General features: G+C 39.9%; 3 long non-coding RNA genes across 10 annotated transcripts in view; 1 reads left to right on the forward strand and 2 right to left on the reverse strand.

The window, feature by feature from the left end:
• Positions 1-1,323: 1,323 nt before the first annotated feature.
• LOC100576517 lies at positions 1,324-21,891 on the forward strand. Of its 2 annotated transcripts, XR_410188.3 has the most exons (4): positions 1,324-2,027; positions 2,129-2,301; positions 12,958-13,278; positions 13,823-21,891. It is a non-coding gene; the product is annotated as an uncharacterized LOC100576517 (long non-coding RNA). The 2 variants fall into 2 exon arrangements; XR_001703402.2 differs by having other exon boundaries at positions 1,327-2,301.
• LOC113218828 lies at positions 2,964-11,896 on the reverse strand. 2 transcript variants are annotated; one of them, XR_003304826.1, is made up of 3 exons: positions 11,474-11,896; positions 3,675-4,101; positions 2,964-3,618 (listed from the first exon to the last, which is right to left on the reverse strand). It is a non-coding gene; the product is annotated as an uncharacterized LOC113218828 (long non-coding RNA). The 2 variants fall into 2 exon arrangements; XR_003304827.1 differs by lacking the exon at positions 11,474-11,896 and adding an exon at positions 4,603-10,136.
• Positions 12,751-22,135, reverse strand: part of LOC100576868 — a 130,927-nt gene continuing 121,542 nt past the window's right edge. For all 6 annotated transcript variants that reach the window (XR_003304823.1, XR_003304820.1, XR_003304822.1 and 3 more), the window contains one exon: positions 12,751-13,230. This is a non-coding gene — a long non-coding RNA (uncharacterized LOC100576868). The remainder of the gene's footprint in view (positions 13,231-22,135) is intronic.

The raw sequence follows: 22,135 nt of genomic DNA on the forward strand, positions 1-22,135 counted from the left end.
CGGCAAACTGCCTCACCAGCTGTCCGGCACGACGCGTTAAAAGGCGCTCGTAAATCTCCCACGTAGCTGTCAATAATGTAATTAGCATAAGAAACGTGGACTCTTATCCGCGGACACCGATACTCGCTAATACTTATTGGCATTTTTATATTAATGAATATTAATCGTTCTTATATGCGTGACGATCTGATTACGATATCGCATCTCGATCACTTTTACAATATGATGTAAATCTTCGTTCTGACGGTGGAATTGTTTCACATTTGAAAAGCGAAGGAAGAAGATTAGAGATTTATCAAGAAGTTTTAATTGTGATCTGAGTTTCCAAATTTGTCGAAATAGTTATTAAATAAGATTTTTCAATTTTTATTTATGCGATTATTAGTTTTGATAATTGTCTCAATGTTTTCACAATTTAAAATACTTCATTTTGTATAAATATTTTTATTTAAAAAAAACAAATACTAACTTATCCTATTTTAATAAGCTATTTTTGTTTTTCCTCTTTTGATGAGAGTAAATTTTTATGAAAACGAGAGATAAATACTATTTACCGTATAAGGTATCGATATCCTTGTTGAGAAACAACAGAAAAAGGAGGAGGGCCTAAAATCAGAGTCGACCTCGGGCTGGGAAGCTCGTTAATGGAGGAAAGGTCGCGTGTAGAGGAGAGTAACGTTTAGAGGTATTGGCCAGCATCAGGAGGTCGGCAGCCCACTAATCACCGCTAATGTTAATATTATGCAGCGACCACAATGCTCTACGTGGAACCTCGATAAACCACAGGCGGATCTCGTCGAGATGCATGCATCGCTCGCATGCGAGCCCCTTGTTCAAGCCATGGTATATCCGTGATTCTTCTTCCTCTCATTCGGCCGTAACACGATGGACTTGAATCATTCGACGCTTCCGTGTTTCAGTTAGCCTGAAAGAATTTTTGTTTTCAGTTAATAATTGCGAGTTGCATAGAGATATAATTTCGTTTTGACTGATTTTAAAATGATAATTATTTAACATTATGTATTATCTTTGAACAAGAAGATTAAAAATTTATCTTAACCAACAATCAAAGAAGAAGAAACATTTATTTTTGTCACACTAATAAATCTTGAACTATAAGAAAATAATATGATGGTTATTTAGCTTTGTAATATTTCTGCTTAACGTTTGAATAATTTTGAATAACAAATAAGAGGAAATTTATCTTTATGAACATTCAAAGAAGAAACGTTTATTTTTGTTATATTTATATCTTCTTAATTATAAAAGAGTAACAAGATGAAATTATTTTGTATATTTTGATTTTTGTAACACTGATATTTCTTTCCGAGATAAATCACTACAAAACGAAAATATTCCTACATCAAACTCTCTGTCATCAACTCCTACCAACATAATGTTCATTCTCATCATACCTTTGTAACTTTCCATCAAGTTTCGCGTGTACACTAGCAACTCGAAGCGTAACTCTATTACATCTTCGTCTCGTTATCCGCGGGAAGAATAAAGGGAATCATGGCTTCCGTTTGAAGCTCGGTTCATAGATCAGCTTGCGGTTTCTATAATTTCAGAGATTGAACGCCGCTTATACGCACCCGCATCCACGAAATCACACTGCTCTTGCAGAGAAGGGGGAAATTAATATCCAGGTGAAATTACCATTTATTTCCACGTCCCCGGCAATCAGGGAATACGCGGCTAAATGTTAATGGATGACCACTGACAGCAAATTGAATACAGGCATCGATTTCAAGGCGATACCCTGCATGTATACCACGACGCGCCACTTGATCAACCGTTGACCTATCAACTCGTTCGTTCGTAGCGACATCGCTCGGACAGGAGATAGAATACACATTTCAAAGGAGACTCGTGGGACACCGTATTGCCACGGGTGGCCAATTAGAAATGCGCCAATAGCCGTGGTTGCGTTAATGTGCGTGTGTGTCGCCGTTCATTGACAAGGAGTGCGGGTTTTATTCGTTCGATGAAGTATCGCGAATGGTCACGCGATTACCATCTAAAAGGTAATAATAGCGTGCTGCCCGTCACACGTAATCGTGCAAACGTATAATGTTAATTACGCAGTACAGGAGATTAATTCGATTCGCGGCTGCCTTTTTCACAGTGTGGGAAACAGCAGGCGGAGTGTAATGGCTGCGCGAAGATGTATTTGCATCCTTCGTTAAAGATTATCCTGATTGCTTGTTACAATTTTAATACGTCTTTTTTGGAATCGTATTTGTGGGAAAAGAAGATACAAATTGGAATATTTGGATATTCAAGATAGATAATCTGCAGGTAAGTCTAAGATAAAATATTTGGATATTTGAGGTTAGGTTAGTTGGTTTTTAGGATGTTGTATAAAGGATTTTCTTTTAAAATAGTATGTGTTTGTATATTTGAATTATTATTTCTGATAGATTCAATAGAAATAGATTATATATATATTAGGATGTATCTGTAAATATCAATAATCTTAGAAAGAAAGTTGCATTGTTTCTTTCCAGGCTTACTATAGTATAATTGATCATTTGTGTAATATTGATCATTTTGTTTTCATTTATGTTGTAATTATTGTTCTAAATTGTTATCTAATAATTGTTCTAATTATTTGGCAGATTGAATAATTGAAAATTTTTGATTCACAAAGCATCTAAAGTATAATATTTGGATATTTAAGAGAGTAGCTCGTTTAGTAGATTGCTTAGTTTTATAACTATTCTGTAAAATTAAAATTTTCCTAGAAAGAATATAATTCTGATTTATTGCTTTTAATAATATCAATGCAAAAATAAGCATTCATATTTAGCATAATATAATTATACCAAATATCACATAATTTTATAAATATCAATTGTTTTTGCATTGTCTTTTTTCAAATTTGTAGTACAATAATTGAACATTTTCTGTTCATTTATTGTACTTATATTACAATTATTGTTCCAAATTATTAATTATACTAACAATTTCTTACCTCATAAAGCATTTTTAATAAAAAATGTGCATGAATATTTGAGTGCTTTATTTTCAATATATAAAGCTATAATTTTCTTTGAAAGAATTTAAATTTGATTTATTATTTCTGATATATAGATTCAATACAAAAATAGACAATATTTAGGCAATATTTAGCCAGATATATCTCATCTATAAATATCACTAAACAAAAGAAGGAAATACTTTTCTTATAGTTGTCTCTCTATAGCCCCTTTTCAGCATTATAATAATTTATTATTTCATGTTTATACTTGCAAGATTTAATAATTGAAATTTTTTTGTGAAAATCCTCTTCTCACCTACAATTTTTTCTTCAATTCAATCTGTTGAAGAGAATATACCACGAATTTGTCGCCTTTCTAAAACATCCAATCAACGTCCAGTGTTATTTTCTATAGATGTTGAAACATACGTGTGTCTGAATCTGTCAACAAAGAATATCAAAGAGACAGCTATCAACTAGTATAGCCGAATACAATTAGTCATTTGTAATCACACGACACGTTTCAAAAACATGTTCGCATAATACACACAATATACTCGCGTTCCTCTTATACGCAGAAATTACGTTTCACAATACTCTCTCGAGTTAAACTGTCGGTTGCGACACATCCTCGTCTGAAATATATTCTCTGTAATATTAATTTATCGTACGTATCGTAGCGGGCACCTACCGAAACAAGAACGAGTAGCAGCTCTGTTGCAATGGAGAAGATAAATTGAGAGTCGCGAAAAGATTCAAACTTATACCGTTCCAAGATAGCATTGTGATGTGTAATAAGAAGTTTGACATCAAAAGAAAATTGCAAAGGATCTTGCAAACGTCATTATCGCACTTCAACTCTTGTTTGTTTGTTGGATACCTGTTTTGTGTATATACCTGAACACGTGTGTCAGAGAATGAAAGAGATCTCTTCGTCTACGTGAATAATTTCTTCTGGTATCCAAGAGTATTCTTCACGTTGATACATCGTGGAATTCTATTTGAAAACACGATTATTGAAATTCGTTGATTGGCAATAATGTATTATGAATGTTTGGTATTCAAATTTAAATTTTTTAAAAATTCTTCCAATATCACTTCTCCTCACTGATTAGTTTCTGCAAAGAAGAAGTAAATTAATAATTTCACATTTTTTTTTTTTTTTTCATAAAAATGTTATTGAAGTGAATGCGTTCAATCACTTTCTTGATTAATAAATGTTTAGTAAGGATGAAATATTATTAACGAGACTGTGTACAGTTTCTTTGATAAATATCTTTAAAAAACATTCTATTTTACTTAATTACATATCTTCGTGATATTAAGTTATGCTGAAAGCAAAGACATGATTCGTGAGAATGGAATTTTAAATATTTTTTCACCTTTTTAACAAAAGTTGGAACGAAAACACGATTGTATATGATGACAAACAGAGAAGTTTTATATATATTACTAAATTGAACTAAAAAAATTATAAATAACGATCATTGTGAAATTTATTCATGTGGTAACAATCTCATGATGTATTGGTTAATGCTTGGTATCCAGCTTTGATTGATTTACTCGCAAATTTCCCCTTTAATAACATCTTACGCGAGTTTAATCGTCATTTCACATACATTTAATCTCCGATTGCTCAAGATGCACTTTTCCAACTATTTCTCCCTATCCATCATTGCAATTTCCCATGATTCCACTATTACGCCTCAATACCATTAGATATTTAATTCATCGTCAAATATTCGGAACATCTTTTAACGTATCCATTATCCCGTGACTAATGAAAACTAACCTCGACAATTTATCGTAAGAATAGCAGGTATCACGGTGATCCCCAACGCCATCTATCGAGCCGGCTCGGCACGCCGATAAATCTAACCTCACCAATCGAGCCGGTAGCCTCTTCGGTAGAGATCGTATCTTCATTTTCTACGTTTCGTCGGAGGAGAGAGAGAGAGGAAGACTGCCCGGGAAGAACGGCATAATAAGAAACAAGAAGAAGTTACCACGAAGAAGTTCGGCGAGCGCGCGCGTCTTAATTAAGGCGGTGCAATGACAAAGCGGCGCGCTTTTTCTCCGCGTCCCGGGCTGAAACGTTGAACGTCGTGCGTTTCTGTGATCGCGGAAAAAAGCGGGGGAGGGGATGGTAGAGGCTATATCTCGGAATTGGGCTACCTTAATTGGGGGGGCACGGGGTGCGCTTTGTCAACGTGGCGCGGCGCTTCCGTATTCACGTGATCGGGGCGTGAATTCCGCGTATTTAAGTGTCCGCCACGGCGTGCCTCGCTTTCTCCTGAACCCGGTGCTCGGGTAATGATCCCTTTGTCCGAGCCGAGTGAACGCGACTTTAAGTGAAAACGTCCATTCACCGAACGACAACGACGCTTTGCACCCTGAATATATTGCACCGATTGCGAGGGGAAGATAAGTACCGAAGACTGAGGTCCGTCGGAGCTTCTCTCTTCCGGCGACCAGTCTCACAGGGCCACCTTTCTTTTTTTTTCCACCTATCTCCACCTTTCTTCTCCACCTCCTGCACTCGTCCTCTTTCTTTCATTACTTTTCTCGTCTTTTTGTCCCTTCTTCTTCTTCTTCTTCTCCTTCTTTTCGCCGTTTTCCGTCACTCTCGCTTCTTTGCGAAGAAGAAAAGGAAGGGGACAACGAGTTTATTCATCGAGCGATGGAATACCGTCATAATAAGATCTCGAGGTTGGACGGTGACGTTCAGTGGCGCAACGACACGCGTTAAAAGCGTGTTATTGTTCCGACCGTCGCGAGATCGGTTCTTCGATGGCGGACGAGTCACGTGGAAATCGTCAATTGAACGTGGAGAATGTATTATACGGATGGTAAAATTGTGTTTGCCTCCCGCACGAGGGGATCTTCAATTGATTGTGTACGCATGATTCGTTCAAGGATTGCCTTTTGTCTCGAAAATTGGATGGAAAAGTGAACGAAGTGAAGGAGACGTCTCTCCGTGTAACGCGATTTCAATGGAAAGTTTTTATCGTTTTATGAAAGGGAAAATGTCCTTTTTTAAAATGCTTTTATCGATTCCAGAATTTGTTCGATCGATACGAACGAATGGAAGACTGTCGGGAAATCGGATCCGTTCAGAGTGTTACGGACATAACACTTTCCTTGTCTTTCAACTTTTTCCTCTCCAGTATTTAGTGAAGTGCATACGGCTGAATCGAGTGGTCTTTTTACACGATGAATTGATTTTGCGAGAGTCCCGATTAAAGAATGCTTTGTGAGGGGAATAAAACGCTTCTCTTAACAAGTCGAATGTTTTCCGTTGATTAAAAAGTGGAATCATATGAAGGGAAAACTCCTCCTCGTATTATATATTCACTTTTGTATAGCAAGAGATTTAACTTTTCCTTTTGATAACTTATCCCACAATTTTTTCTTTAATACGAAGTGAGAATTTTTCTTCAAACAAGACAAATTAAAAGAAAGAAAGAAAAAAAAATTCATTATAAGATACGATTAATAAAATTAGACGAAGGTCGGGACGAGTATCACTTGACACGATTATTAATATCTAAAATAAAACTTGGCGAGACCAACCGTTCTCACCACCGCGATAATGAAGTGATTTTCCTACACCGACCGACCGACCAACCAACCAACATTCCCAACTGCTCAATTTATTCACAACTGTTCACATTTCTCTCCCCCGCACATACCATTTCAACGATCCCGTTACTGTACCCGCACCTAGAAGGCCGTGCAAAGTACGTGCAAAACGGCCGTGCAAAACAGATCCTTGAAACGACACACCGATCTAACGGCTCGGTTACTCGACGTTATCAGGCCTCGACCAGACAAATATCGCGTGGAATTTCGTTCTTTTCACTTTTTTTCCCCTCCCTCCCCTCTTCTCCCCGGATAAAACTCGCCTAGATTTACTAACACACCGCGTTATCTCGAGCCGCTGTTTTTGCACCGCGCATTAGCAAAGAGTGTAACACCGGCCTGTCTTCCCAGCCAGGAAGCCGACCGAGAGATCGATTCTCGACGTGTTTACGCGGACGCGGGTAAAAAAAATTAATTTAATTAATTTTAAAAACACCCTCCCACGGGATAAGCGGTTTATGTTCAGATAATATTGGACGACCATCGCTATTTAATAGACTGGATCTAGGCGGGAACCACGGGTGTAAATAAACGCTTGGCGAGTGGCTCTATTAATAGGATTCCAGAGTGGTTAGCTGGAGCGTTTTTTTCTTCTTCTTCTTCTTCTTTGGAATCGTAGATAGACAGGGACGCGGTATTATCGTGGTGTTCTTCGTTCCAGAAGCAGATCTCGCCGCGAGATAATCGCGCGAAGATCTCAAGATCTTAAGCACGAAACGCAGAAACACTGGAATAGCGGCGTCAACGGCCGAGAATCGACGGGATGGATCCTATCGATCTTTCAGATTTCGAATCGAGGTTGCATCGATATGAATTTTAATCTATTTTCTATGTCCTGGATGTTGTCTTGGCTTATCGAGAAACAGGATGCACATAGGGATAATAATATCAATTTGTTACCAACTTGTTTCCGTGTTTTGATTGTGTAGAAGAATTTAAGAGCTCGTTCAGCGTGAAAAGAAATGAGAAGAGATTTTGAAGAAATATTTGGATTAAAAATGTGGAGATAGTACAATGATGTCAAAAGAGAGAAAGATATTCAAAATATTCTAGATTTTTAATATTCAAGCTTTATATACAGCGAGAGAAAATCAAGAGAAAGAAATAAATGGAATAAAGATTGAAAGAAATGAAATAAAAGAAACGAAAGTTTCACTTGTTCGCCTATGGAAGTAGGAGAGAAAAATAAAGAAGAATTTTCTATACCTTATAGCAAGAGAAGAACTTTTTGAAATGAAGTACACGTATGGTTTGATGGAACGGTTGAATGGAAAGGGGTCCCGAGGTGAGAAGGTTGTGGAGGCTTTGACCTGGTGAACCAGATGTTTTTACGATGATGTAATTGCTGGTAATGGAATGGATTTTACACGTTTGAAAGATGAATTGGCGATGATCGGTACTTTTTTCTTTCTTTCTTTTGTGAATAAATCAGCAAAATAATTTCTACCTGATCACTCGTTAATTGAGGAAATGTTAAAGGGTTGTATTGTTAGGAATCCGATTATATAAGCGGGGAATTCTTGCACAAAAAATTTGTACAAGTTATTATTAACTAATAACATCTTTTTTGCAGTTGCAAACGTTGAATACCACCTTAATAATAATTGCACAAGTGCTTATGATGTTAGAATGAGTTGTAAAAGTTATGTAACCTCGCCTAAAAAGTTATAAGCTGTTGCAAAGTCATCAGCTTTGCACATACAAATTATACATGATGTATTAAATGTTTCTCTAAAATATCTCAAATTTAAATTTTGTATTTCCAATAATACAATTTGCAATTGTGTTGTGTCTCTTCATTTCAACACACACACTATGCAACTGAATCAAAGAATAAAATATATTCAAATACCTATGCAAGAGTATCCTTCATCGTTCCAATAAACATTAATAGTTTCCTAAATTGAATAAAGTGTTCTTTCAAACGTGTGAATCACCCTCCACGTCTTCGAAGCGTTAATTTAAAAGAAGAACCAACAAACAAATGAAAACGTGGATCACACAGATCATAAAAAAAAGCTCCAATCAACCCCAGATATCAAAGAATCCAATTAATCCGTTTCCTGTCAATTCATCACAACCAAGCTACACATAACATAACACAAACACCAGTATTCGCCACTAATTTACACCTCGGACGCGATTACTGAAACACGTAAAACAACTCTTCAGTTATCATAAAAATAAAAAAAAAATGGATAAATAAAAAGAGAAGAGAGAGAGAGAGAGAAAAAATAAACCCAATCAAAGACACCATAATCACCAAGGATACTCCGATACAGCCAACTTGTTGAGGCAGCCGCGGGAAGCATTGCATAAATCGCGGATGATAAAGCCAGGACTTGGGACAGAAATGGCCGTTAATTCAAGCATTATACGTTTAACGAAGGACTATTAATAGAGGAGGCCCGGTTGCAAGGGGAGACGTGTGTGTGTCGCCTTTTGAAAAGCGGCCTGCAGCGGCTCGCCACCACATATTTGCACGTAGTCGCAGATACGTGTATACCTGCCGTGACTCTGGCGGTAATTGCGGATTATATTACGGCTTAAAATAATGAAAATCTATTAGTTGGTAGCGGCCTGTTGCAGGAGACCACTCGTTTCGAACCCGCGTGTAATGAAACGAGACAAAAAGAGACAACGTTCCTCGATGGGGACGGGTAGATTCCGATTTCCCCATTTAAGTGGGGACGTTTGTTAAATTGACCAGTGAACTGGAGCGCCCTCTCCAACGACTCTCCATTTTTGTTTTTAGATATACGAGGGAGCAGCGTTTTCATTAACGCGATCGAACGCGTTTCTTTCTTTCTTTCTTTCTTTTTTTTAAATCGGCGCCATCTTTTCTTTTCCCTTCTTCTTTCACAACTCTTTTCAGTTCGATTCATCAGTTTCGATGATTTTTTCTTTATAACTTCACTCTTTTTTTATCATTCACAATACGAAAATTTCAAAGATTGCAGAAACACGATACTCCAACTTCTTAACCAAGAAAACGCGAACAAACACTTCTAACCCCATCACCCTTCCATCAATCCCTCCCTCTATATATAAAACGATCCCCAAACGCTTCCACGCGCCAACCTCTTACCCTCCTCCCAACCATATATACTGAAGCGTTTACTCTCGTAAAACCTCTACACTCTGAAATCTCTCGAGTCGAGGATGGAAACGCGTAACGTGCGTAGACTCGGCGCACATGGGAAGGAACGGGCGTCCCGCAGGAATGCGCGCACAAAGGAGGAAGAGGAGGAGGCCCAGGCCGTCGTCGGGACGACGACTCTGTCGACGATCACCGAGGCCGGTGGGCCTCGCGGAGGGATGGAGCGAGCGGCGGCGGCGGCGGCGGCGTCCCGGTCGGTCGGGGTCGGTGACTCGAACGGTCGCCGATCCGTCAGTCGATTACTCCGGGGATCTTACGTGAACATGGAAACAGGTTCTTGGAATCCGGTTCTCGATTCTACATACGACTCTAATCAACGCGGCTAGATTGCTGCATCGTATAGGCGGCCTGCTATACCTGTATACGCCGCGTTGCGTTCGTTATTCCCTTCGTTATTCCGAGGATCGCCCGTTTCTTCCTTTCGCCACGAATCTACTCCACGGCTCGCCCGTTCTCCATTCTGGAAAAGGATGAAATTAGATTTTGGATACGAGAGAAGATACGATTTAAATATGTGTGGAGAGAGATTTGGATAAATTGGGCAAAGTTAATGATAATAATCAACAGTCATCTAATTTAACGCATTAAATATACGAAGCATTTTATATATATATATATGAAACTTCTTCAAGTTTGCCTCGTCTCAATTTACAATCGTATTATGCACCTTTCGAACCGGTCGACCGTTTCACCCTGAAACATCAACATTGTTGCCAATCTCCCTCTCGATATAAAGGAAATGGCTGTTGTTGCCGCTGATCGAGCAAACGGACAGCGATTTTATGCGAATGATTCTCGGCCGGCCACGGTAGCCGCCAATTATCGTTAATTGAGATCCCGAAATTGCAACGCGGAGGCGCAGCTGCCGCGATGGATACCGATCGAGGGAGAGAGAGAGGATCGAAGTGGGGTTCAGAAATGATCGAGCTCGTCTCCTCCTGCGTTTCGTGTGTATGCGTGTAAGTGTATGGCGTATCGTGAACGCTAATTTATATCAATCATAGCCTCTGCCTACAACGTTGTCGCCACGGGAGGCTATCGCTCGTGGCGATTCCCTTTTAGTATTACTCTTTGCGTACTCGGAATACTCGCGCGTGCGATTATTGTATTTGTATATTACTTACGTACGTAGATACGAGTTAACGAGATAAAGGAGAGGTTTTCGGGTGACGGAGGACGTTCAGCAGATAGGTTTTTGAATTTACAGATGTAATTTTGGTTCGTGGAAATCGTCGATACTTGTCGTACAACCGTTGACCGAGGATTATGTTAGCTAGGAATTTTGAAACGAGTAGCTTTGGGCTGATGAGTTTATCCTTTGCGAGGTTTTTAATCATCCCGCTTCTATAATTAAACGATTAAAATTGTTGAGGTTTTTTTTTTCTCGTTTACGCGTTTCGCGGAATGCATCTGATCAAGAAGAATCACGGTAAATCTGGCGAGAATGTAGAAGGTCTTCGTTATTCGAAGAAAAAAAAAGGAAAACGTTCGTTCACCTCCGCTTCTATTAAATGATAAGTGTACACTGTCAGCGTGAAGCATTATAATAAGCATGCGTGCAAGAGGTGCAAGAGGTGAAACTCTGTCTTGTATTAATCCGTTGTAACTGTTTCAAGCATAGACAGGGTGAAACCATTGATCGAAAGGGACTATATAATCTCTGACAGAACGAAGGAGCGCGTACTTACGTTCAATGGTTGGTGGAAGAGTTTATCATAGCGCCCGATCATATTTCTTGTCCCAACTCCCTCCCTGTAATTTCTTCTTGTTCTCCGTATTTAAACAACTCGAGAATCCATTGCGTGGACGTAGAATCGATTAAAGAGGGGAATCGGCACACTGCTTCCAGCAGTGCAAAATAGCTACTGCGCTTATTCTACACAAGTTTGCCGGATCGTTCAAGGCCATCGTTAACGAGAAGTGTTTCTCGCTGTTTATATGTACTTCTATGATTTCTAGAACAAACAATATTCTCGAAATATAAAATATTGGTTTAATTTGATAGGTATGTTTAATCTTCTATGATATTTTTCGCTTCAGAATTTTGTATTTCGAAATATTAATTTTGTATATTCGATTAATTTTGCAAACATTTTAAAGGTAATATTTTTGTGAATTTGTATGAATTTGTTGACATAGGTATTTTAGAATTAAAGAAAGAAAAGAATAATTTCGATTGTAATTTTCAAGTTAAAAATACTTCCAACATTTTAAATTCTGTTAAAATAAAATAAACATTGACTTTAATTAGATGAAAAACACACGGTAAATTCAATATAAGTGTATATACGTAAACTTTTCGATACATTTTAGAACAGATTTCATCGATGTGTAAAAAACGAAAAACGAATTTGATTCAAGTGTAACACTCGATTAAAAAGATACAAAATATGTTATGAGAACATGGAAATTGCAGTGGTCTTTAATCAATACAGAATATATCAAAAATATTTGCCTTCAAGTATTAGTGTATTCAGCTAATGCAATTATTTACACAGTTTGCTTAATATAGATTTTCATAGATCGTGTAACAAAGTTTACAACGCTTGTTAGATGTTGTTGTTCAATAACAAAGAATTACCTCTTTTAAATAACCTGTTTAGCTTCTATATATATATGTGTGTGTATGCTATGAGATTGTAAAATAACTAAAATGTATGTACCAAACGTAAAAATCATTTATGACTTAATATCTGAAAATTTTTTCCAGATATAATCCTCACCGTGTAAAAAAATAGCAAATCAACCGCTTATGTAGATTCTACTTTGCAGGACCTGTTTCTCCCAAGGCTCCCTGTTTTAAATATATAAAAAATTCTTATCTACTTAGCTCGATCCTTGTTATCTTCCCTTTTACATGTTTCAAATTTTCACTTGAAATATGTAAATTTCTTTTCACGATTGATTTCAACGAGTTCGTTTATTTTACAATTCCAATTTCCAATCCACCTGCTTATGCGTCGTGTTGCATTACTCGCGAGTACACTTTAAGTATTATAAAATTATTTATTAGTAACAAAGAAATTAACCGATGGTGTATCCCCCTCGCCAACGAACAAAACGTAAAATGTAAAATGTTGTACGTGTTCTTCGTGGTCAGGTGTTCACCGAGGTATACTTTGTGTTTACCAACCGTATAAATATAATGCTAACAAGCAATTATCGAACACAGGTCTGATTCTGAAAGAAGAAAAGCGGGCCGACAAAGAAGAAAAAGCGATGGTTTATCGGTGTCAATGAGATGCGCGCGGGCCAGAGTCCTGATCCAAGGTTGTCCACCTGCTGCGCTATCTATCCGACACACGGTGTATCCAACGCAATATGTCCACGCCCCGCCACGGGCGCAATCGCGACTGCGCGTGCGACAGTCTACCTCGAGTGAAGAGACATCTTGTTTGGATAAAGTCTAAGTGTGTTCTAAGCGGATACGTCGTGTCTTGGAAATCTGTAACAATCGGATACGAAGAGGACGAATCAGATCCTGAAACACGAGGTAAGGGAAATTGAATTAAGTAAAGAAAGGAACAAAAAAAACTTATAAATCAACCTGAGATATTTACGCGCGTAGCGTTAAGGCCGATGCCCATTTGCCCACGTATCGTTGCATGCAATGTCATTTATTTTTTTGGATGGAACGGGTCAGTGCGTTGTATCCTGTTTGGGGAAAACATTTCGTTTCCCCTTTAAGTAATTAATAAGAATAATTTATAACCTCTAAAAAGAATTTGGAAAGGTTAATCAATTAACTTTTAATAAGTATAAATTTATAACCTATAAAGGAATTTGGCTTCGCGAAGTTTGATCGCTCGACTTTTTAACTTTTAATTTTTTTTATCGTATCTTGAATGGATCTTTAAGGATATCTTCGCGCGATAATTATTTTTTTATTTACTTAGCCTCGTTTATCGACGATTTTTATCAATTTTTTCCATTTACATCGTAACACATCGTAACGATCAATTGGGCGAACGTGTCGCCATCTGGTATTTTCCGTGGCAAATATTTCGTATATTGTGGTGGATTGTTTTAATTTGCAGTTAGGAAACAAGATAACGAGAGACGACGGCCGTTTCACCTGTTCGAACTGTTTCACACTGTTTCACCTGTTGTTTTCGATCCCGAGACCCGTCACGGGATTATTAAGGATTTCGTGGACACGAGAGAGGGCGCAGCCAGCAAGAAGACCAATTAAATTTCGCCCGTCACGAGGCGAATCCCTCGGTTAAAGAAGCTGCTGCTTGCTTAGGGCCCCCTCGAGAATAATGTACCGCATTCCAAATGAGGAGATTTACACAATCGGGGCGGCGGCGGACCCTCGCCCGAAGCAACAAGTCTTTTTGCCGGAACCGTTCCAGTGATCGTTCTTTCCTGCGTTTCTTTTTCGCCACCTGGATCCACCGTCGCGGCAATTAGGAAGTCCTGATTTCTGAATTACGTCCGCAGGCCGTTTTTTTTTTTTTATCGCTCGAAACAATCGATTTCTTCGACTGACAATCGCGAAAAAGGAAGAGCGGAACGTAATAACGAGGTTAGTATTTATAGGAATATTATATTATTTATAGGAATATTGTGTAGAGATTTTAAATTAATCGCGATAGTTGGCGATTATCGCAAGGGAGGAAGGACTTTGATTATCTTATCTCTTTCGATCTCTTCAAAAATGTTGGCAAGATGTTGTTTGCGTATCCGCCAGCCACGGCGGAACAGGTTTGAATATTAAATGTTTGGAAATATCAGTCGCTTTATTCCGCCTGATATTACAGCCGACGTAAATTTACGTATTAAACGTTAAAGTGGATTACGATTATCCGCGGAGCCGCGTAAGCGTTCATCGCTTTGGAATGTATATTATATAAAAGGCGGATTCTTATTTAATCGAGGCGGAGAGAAATAGATGAGATGTGAATGACACGTTACTTGTGGAAACGCACGATTATTAAACTCCTCCTCGTTTTTCTTAACTTTTGAAATTGAAAAATAATTTTGTTTCCTTTATCGAGAAAAATACGAAGAAAAAAGACTCGCTTGATATACGTTAATTGATATCAATATTCTGATATCATTGAATATTTCATCGAATTTTTCTTCTATATTTTATTCTCTACATTAACCTCAAACCTGAAACTTGAAACTCGAAGTTGAATTGTGAAGTGCGTGTTTACAAAGATAATCTTATTGCGCGTGAAATGTTAAAAGTCGCTTAAAAGCTAAATTAAATTAGACAAGTTATCGACTCGTATTATCATTTTTTTTTTTTTTGCCACACGTTCGTCAGATCCAAATTTTTCACGTTTATTTTACTTATCCTCGTAATAATTCTCGTATTCTTCCGTTCTTCGCGAAAAGTTCCAGCAGCATCCATCATCGTAATCGGATATTCCAAGCAAAAGATTGCCTTCTCCCTCTAACTATATCGATTATCCAGCAGGGTCATTCGAAAAGCGGATACGTAATACATCATCGTGGGGGGAATTGCAGCGACCCGACGAGATGCAACTCGATTCACGGTACGTGAGGGCAGGTGTTGCCGGTTTATGGCAATTTTGCGAACCGGGTTGCAATTTCGAAAGGCAAATAACCGACACAGGATTCGGTGGGCATGATTGCGATAAGTGTGCATCGGTACGAAATCCATCGGGACGCCGATCGAGGCCGCATAATCGCGCCGATTCCGAGTACGACATGACGTTTGTAACACGTTGTTTGTAACACGTTGATGCATGAACCGGATAGCAGGATCGAGGGCACAAGTGTCGAAGTGGAATGGATTCGAAAATGTAATTTTCGCGTTCTGATTTATTCATTCTTTCGATCAAATTTTAGAACGAGTTATGTGCAATGATTCGTGATAAGGATATTGAGATTGAGGATAATTATGATTTAGTAAGAATATCGAAATGATTTCAAGTTAAAAAAAAAAGATACTAAATCTAAATATTTTAACGATAATTCATAGTTTACTTCGGATCTAATTTAAAAAGATTTTCATATACTGTTGATGCGAAAGTGCTTTCTTAAGCTTTATCTAAATTTTAACTTATTAACTGAATTAAATCGATATTTTACGTTGTAATATATCGTGAAAAACATAATTTAGCATATTCAATCTTAAAGTTATATACATTTATATGGTAATGTTGAGATTGAATCGTACGCGTGGGTTATGATAACGTTACGATATAAACGTTGAAAACTTTCTTAATCTTTTTTAAATTGTAAGTAATCATGCGTGAAACTTGAAACACGACATTCTTGATTTCTTTGATTCCATTGATTCCTTTCCGTATCCGTCTCCTTAATTATCCAACATACATCGCGTATTGTACTGCCTCTAACATATTTTTCATTCAACTGGAAATCGCATTATTGGTTTATCTTAATGATAAAATTTGAATCGAATCAAATTATTTCTCAAAATGTTCAAGAAATAATTAATAATCCATCGTTAAAAATAAATCGATTCGAGCATCGATTAAAACTAGTAAAATTTCTTGAAAAGAAATATTGTGACACGTTTATCCACGTACTTTTCTCAACTGTATATCTCGCAAACATCGTACAACTCGATACGATTTCCTATTTTGATTCACAAACGCGTACGAGGATCGAAATAAGAGTCTCGTTTGCGGTTTATATAACCGAGGCCAGGCCGATTCCTTTTCCAGATCGAAAAGGCGCGCGAGGTTGTTTTTTGCGCGGCGCGCCGTCCATCCAGAGGTGTGAAACACGATTACCACGGCGCTTCGCGTCGAATTTGGTATCAATTAACGAGATCATCTAGATACCGTCTTATATGGCCAAGTTATTCGCGATCGGCGCTCCTTTCCGTTTGGAAATAACGTTACGCTGCCAGACTCTGCGCGTTCCATCTCTTCCGCGTTCGACATAATTCTCGTTAAAATGTTTATTTCATATCTGCCTCTACGAGAGGGATTCAATTAATTTCCTTCTCCTTTTCCCCTCTTCTCGCACGCGTTGCCCCAAGAGTTGCTCGATAAGTCGGAGCAGATTTTCAACGAACGAGATAAAAGAGGATCATTAAGAATTTAAAACCGGGTTTCTCCTCTGCCGTTCAAACGCGTATCCACCTCGACTCGACTTTCTCCGACTGTGCAGTGGATCGCTTTTAAGAAAAATCTTTCGAAACGGATATACACCGATGCGATCATAACAAATCGGTCTTTTTTCTTTCTTCTTTTTTTTAATCCACAAAGTGTCTCAATTGTGCGAAAATTTGATAGATTTAACGAATATATATATTGAATCGATATGACGATTAAAAATCGTGGTAAAATTAAATTCCACTCCGATCGATCTATAATTAATAACACAGTAGTTAGCGTTACACGGCGCCACACCTCCCATTACCCAACGTCGCGCGACGTTTCATTACGATCCCCTATTACGATCCATCCGCTCTACTACCGCCACCGTACGTACGGTACATCATAAAGGACACAAGCCCAGCGGCGCGCGCACGTCGCGACGATACGTAAAACCGAGAGAGAGAGAGAGACAAGTCGGTCGAATCGAGTGTGTGTGCTGCGCGTGTTTCATCGTTGACGCGACACGGGGTCACGGGACGATCCGTGGAAAACACGTGCACGGTGTTGGCACGTCGATGCATTATTGCATAGCTGTAACACGGTAGACGGAGACAATAACAGACGTAGCAACGCGGCGTGCACGGTCGAGGATGTGTTTCGACGCGCACACACGACGCGTCTCTTGGTTCGCACGGGGGGCGGCGAGGGGTGGAGGAAGACAGGGGAGTGCGAGGCGACACACGGCGGACAGAGGAGAGAGGTAAACGCGCGAGGAAGAGAGAGAGAGAGAGATGCGTTCTCGGTGGGAAAGAAGAGGCCTGTAAGAGTGGATCGAAGATGTAAGGGGGCCCGTGCATCACCTGTGTCGGCCCACGGCTATTGCCGCTGGCGTGCCGATGCAACCTGGCGGCCCGAACGAGGGGTGCAACGAGGGAGGGGGAGGGATCCCTGGCGGAGGGGGTCAGCGCGGGGCCTGTCAGCCGGTGGAGGGGAGGTGGACCGCGCTGCGTGTGTGACAAGTGAGGCCCCGGGAGGTATCGGTAACCACCACAATCGCGTGGACGCGTACGTGGCCGAGGGGGATGTGGGCCGACAGAGGAGTCGGTTGGAGGATAGAGGAAGAGGCGGCCATCGAGGATAGAGGCGAGGAGGGAGATGGAGTGATCGAGTATTCTCTGTTACCTCCGCTGGGGTGGAGGAGGGGGGAGTAGCGTTCTGGAAGCGAGAGAGAGAGAGAGAGAGAGGAATCGCGCGCGGCTGCCCTCCGGCGCTCGTCCGACGGCATTCCTTCCACAGGCCGAGTCGCCTCTTCATTCTTCTTATCGGCTCCTCTTTCTTCCTCCCCTTTGTATTCTCGGCCGCCTCTCCTTCCTTCTCGGCTCCCACCACCCCGGCGTTCGATAGCTCGGGTCCCAATTTTAACCTCGAAAGACGCCTAAACACCCGACTTTGTCACCTGCCGCCCCTGCTCCACCCTCTCCCCTCGTTCCTTCCTTTTTTTCTCTTTTAACGTTCGTGCTTCACGACCACATGGATTGTTGGACCGTGATTTCGTCCTCGTCGTTCCTCGTCGGTCGATGATCTATCGATATCCGGACGATGTTTCGAACGATGCCATTTTTTTTTTTTAGAGAGAGGGGAAAGGTGGGTTTGGATCATTTTGCATCCGGTATCCCTCTAGCGGCGGAAATTTGAGTCAGTGGCACGCGTTCTAAGTAAATACAGAGTTGGTGTACGTGCATCGTGGCTCCGAGAGCACAGTGACCAAAACGCGCACCTTCGAAGGAGAAAGTTAGGGAGGGGGGAAAAAGAAAAGTTCAATTGTCCGACTGGTTTCACCTATCGGACAGTGGAATTTAATGCTCGAAAGAGCACACGTTTGGATAGACGAAGACGAAGAGATATGTAATCCTAAACTAACGAGATATAGGTTGGAACGGAGTAAACAAATTAAGAGCCGAGACTGGTGAGATTTTCTACGCGACGTTGTGGCAGTGAATGTTGAGCTGGTTGTAACGTATCTAGATGGATCGATAAAGTGGAAAAATGATTTTCTATTTAATTTATGGAAATATCGAAATGACATTAATAACGTAGCATTCGAAATTGGAAAGTAACCAACAAACTAATATATTTCATTAGCTGAATGTTATTCGATAAAACGCGTAGAGATATACAAAATATGTAAAAGTTTGCCGAGGCGAGATGGCCCAACGTTGATAACGCGAGAATCGATCAACATCCGAGTAATAGCTCGTGACAAGAATGATTTCCCGACGATCGCGTAATAGATTCCACGGAGGGAGGAAAAAGAAAAAAAAAAAAAAGAGATAAGCGGACAGGCCAATGAATCTCGTCGGTGTAATTAAAAGTAATTTCCTTAAGCAGCCGGGTATCGGTCCACAGGTTGAATTTCAACGCGAGATAACATCAACGACGCATAATTTATACGAAGCGCAGAAAAACAAATACATTTCCGACGGCCGGGTCATTATACGTTGCGTTATTTATCCTTGATGATCATGAAATACCGGTTCTCCGCGAGCCGACTTACAGTACAATAATTAACGTACGATAGTAATAACGATAATTTCGAGATCTCGCGCAGCATTCCGCGCTACTGGACCAGCAACCGAGCGGGGCTGTTGGCACATGACCGCGCGGCAGCCCTTCATTCATCGATCCCCTGGCTCGAGGATCCTAACCTAGAACGACCATTCGCTCCTTCAGAATTTTATATTCTATTCAATACTTCGTCCAGTCGAGAGAAGTTCTGTATTCATTAGATGGACATCGGTATCCATGGAAAGTTCGCACGAAGAAATGAAAATGACAAATTGTCTTGAAAATTGACGAAAGAATCGTTTCGAATTATTAACAGGTTGAAAGGAGGACGTTGATGGAACGTAGCAGTCGAGGTGGTAATTGTTAACATTGTCTGCATTTCGCTCTTGGATTTTTTTCTTTTTCAGATTCGAAGTTACAGTTTGCTGCCCCGTGGACGTCCTCGTTCCGGTGTACCCAAGAGCTAGAGGCCATAAGGCCCCTGCGATCGTTCCGACGCACGTATATATAGGCAGGGAGCAGCGTTGTTGGAATGAGCGCCGCGGGTCGTTTCCTCGGCGATTTTTACTCGCGGCAAATAATAAATTATCGGCCGGCCGTGCGTAATCGGGCTGGAATATAATCTGCGCATGGACAACCGTATCGCGCTGCGGTAGCTACGGAGGCTCCCTCTTAGCCTACAATCTGTCTTACATATTCATTATGGCTGCAGGCTGGGCAGGTATTATCTTAGATGGTCGGTTTGGAACAACGTATAGCTTGTAATTTTCAGGGGGCCCCATGGACTCGCCCCTCCTCGCTCTTCCTCCTCTTCGCCCTCCCCTCCTCCTCCCTCCCCTTTCTCCCACACCTTCTAACTTCTAAGTTCTCCCCTGCTTCTTCTCAATCTCATCTTTTTTTCCACGTTCCATTTAAATGTATAAATTGTACATATTTCTACCCTTTCATGCTTGGTATGAAGAAGTTTTCAAGATAAATCTGATTCAATTTAAATGAAGCTTTCACTTGTTGATCTAATTGATTATAATCATAAAATTGTAATTTTCAGGGGGCCCCATGGATTGCCCCTCTTCCTCCTCTTCGCCCTCCCCTCCTCCTCCCTCCCCTTTCTCCCACACCTTCTAACTTCTAAGTTCTCCCCTGCTTCTCAATCTCGTCGTCTTTTTTTCCACGTTCCATTTAAATGTATAAATCGTACATATTTCTACCCTTTCATGCTTGGTATGAAGAAGTTTTCAAGATAAATCTGATTGAATTTAAATGAAGCTTTCACTTGTTGATCTAATTGATTGTAACCATAAAATTGTAATTTTCAGGGGGCCCCATGGACTGCCCCTCTTCCTCCTCTTCGCCCTCCCCTCCTCCTCCCTCCCTTTTCTCCCACACCTTCTAACTTTTAAATTCTCCCCTGATTCTCAATTCCCTTTGTCTTATTTCTTTTTCCTCGTTCCATTTAAATGTATAAATTGTACATATTTCTACCCTTTCATGCATAAAGGTATCAAGAAGATTTCAAGATAAATCTGATTGAATTTAAATGAAGCTTTCACTTGTTGATCTAATTGATTGTAACCATAAAATTACAATTAATATTACACACTTTGATCTTGAGAAGAAGTGATTCACCTGTCAATTAATCAATAATAACGCGAGACTTTTTTGTAGTTGTGCAATTTAACTCACACGAGTGAAAAAATCTTTAAAATATTAAAAGTATTAACGTGGAGCACCATACAAATAGCATGAGAAAAGCATAAATGGCCAACTTCTTGATGACGCGCATAGGAATTTCTCTTTTGCTTGATCAAGCTATACGCTTTTCGAGTTGCGGTCACCGAAGTCATTGAGCAAGTAGGCTTAACGACCCGTGGATTTCGTGCGTGTACACGCATGCCACCAACACACGATATCGACGGTTAACCGTAATTGCCGACCCTGCGCCCGTCGTCTACCTGCTACTCGACGATCCTGGTATTCCCGGAACTCTGAGCGGCGCCTTCTCCGGAGAACAATCACCGTCCACCGGCCTTGCGATCGTATTACCCGCGTCACGGTTTTACTCGTGACGCGCGCTTTGCATTTAAGAGGCCTGGTACGGCTCGCTTCCACCAGAACTCGCTTTGGAACGATCGAGAGGACATCTGGTGTTCTTATTGGCGGTCAAGGATCATTTGCTCGTTTCTTGAAATTATTTCCGTTGTTGAATTCCGCTGCAAAGATTCTTTTTTTAAATCGACGTGTGGATCTTATGGAGAAATTGTAACGTAGGAAGAGAGAAATAATCGTAATACGATATTATTATTTGAAAATTTATTTCAAGTAATGAAATATGAAGCTATCCTCTTTGAATTGGACGAAGAGTATATGGAGAACGGAGGTAAAGGATGAAACGCTACGATTGGCCCCTCCCTCCTTAATAGGTTTGAACGGCTAATTGATTTCAGACGATCTATAATCTGTACTATAATTAAACCCGAAGTTTCTGTTCGAGATTATTTCTCCGACTATAAATCATGTCGAATACGATTCTTCTAATCTAATATTAATTGTTTTTTTATGCTTTTTATTACGCACGTGACACCGTATCCATATTTTTCTCTTTTTCGTTTCGAAGAGAGAAAAAAAAAACATTGATTCATCATTTATTAATTAAAACTAGAAAATCAAATTCAAAGACACGCAACTAATCTAAATAATTATACTCATCGGTACAAAGATGATGACTCGATCGATAATGTA

This window comes from Apis mellifera, linkage group LG6 (assembly GCF_003254395.2).
Source record: "Apis mellifera strain DH4 linkage group LG6, Amel_HAv3.1, whole genome shotgun sequence".
NCBI lineage: Eukaryota > Metazoa > Arthropoda > Insecta > Hymenoptera > Apidae > Apis > Apis mellifera.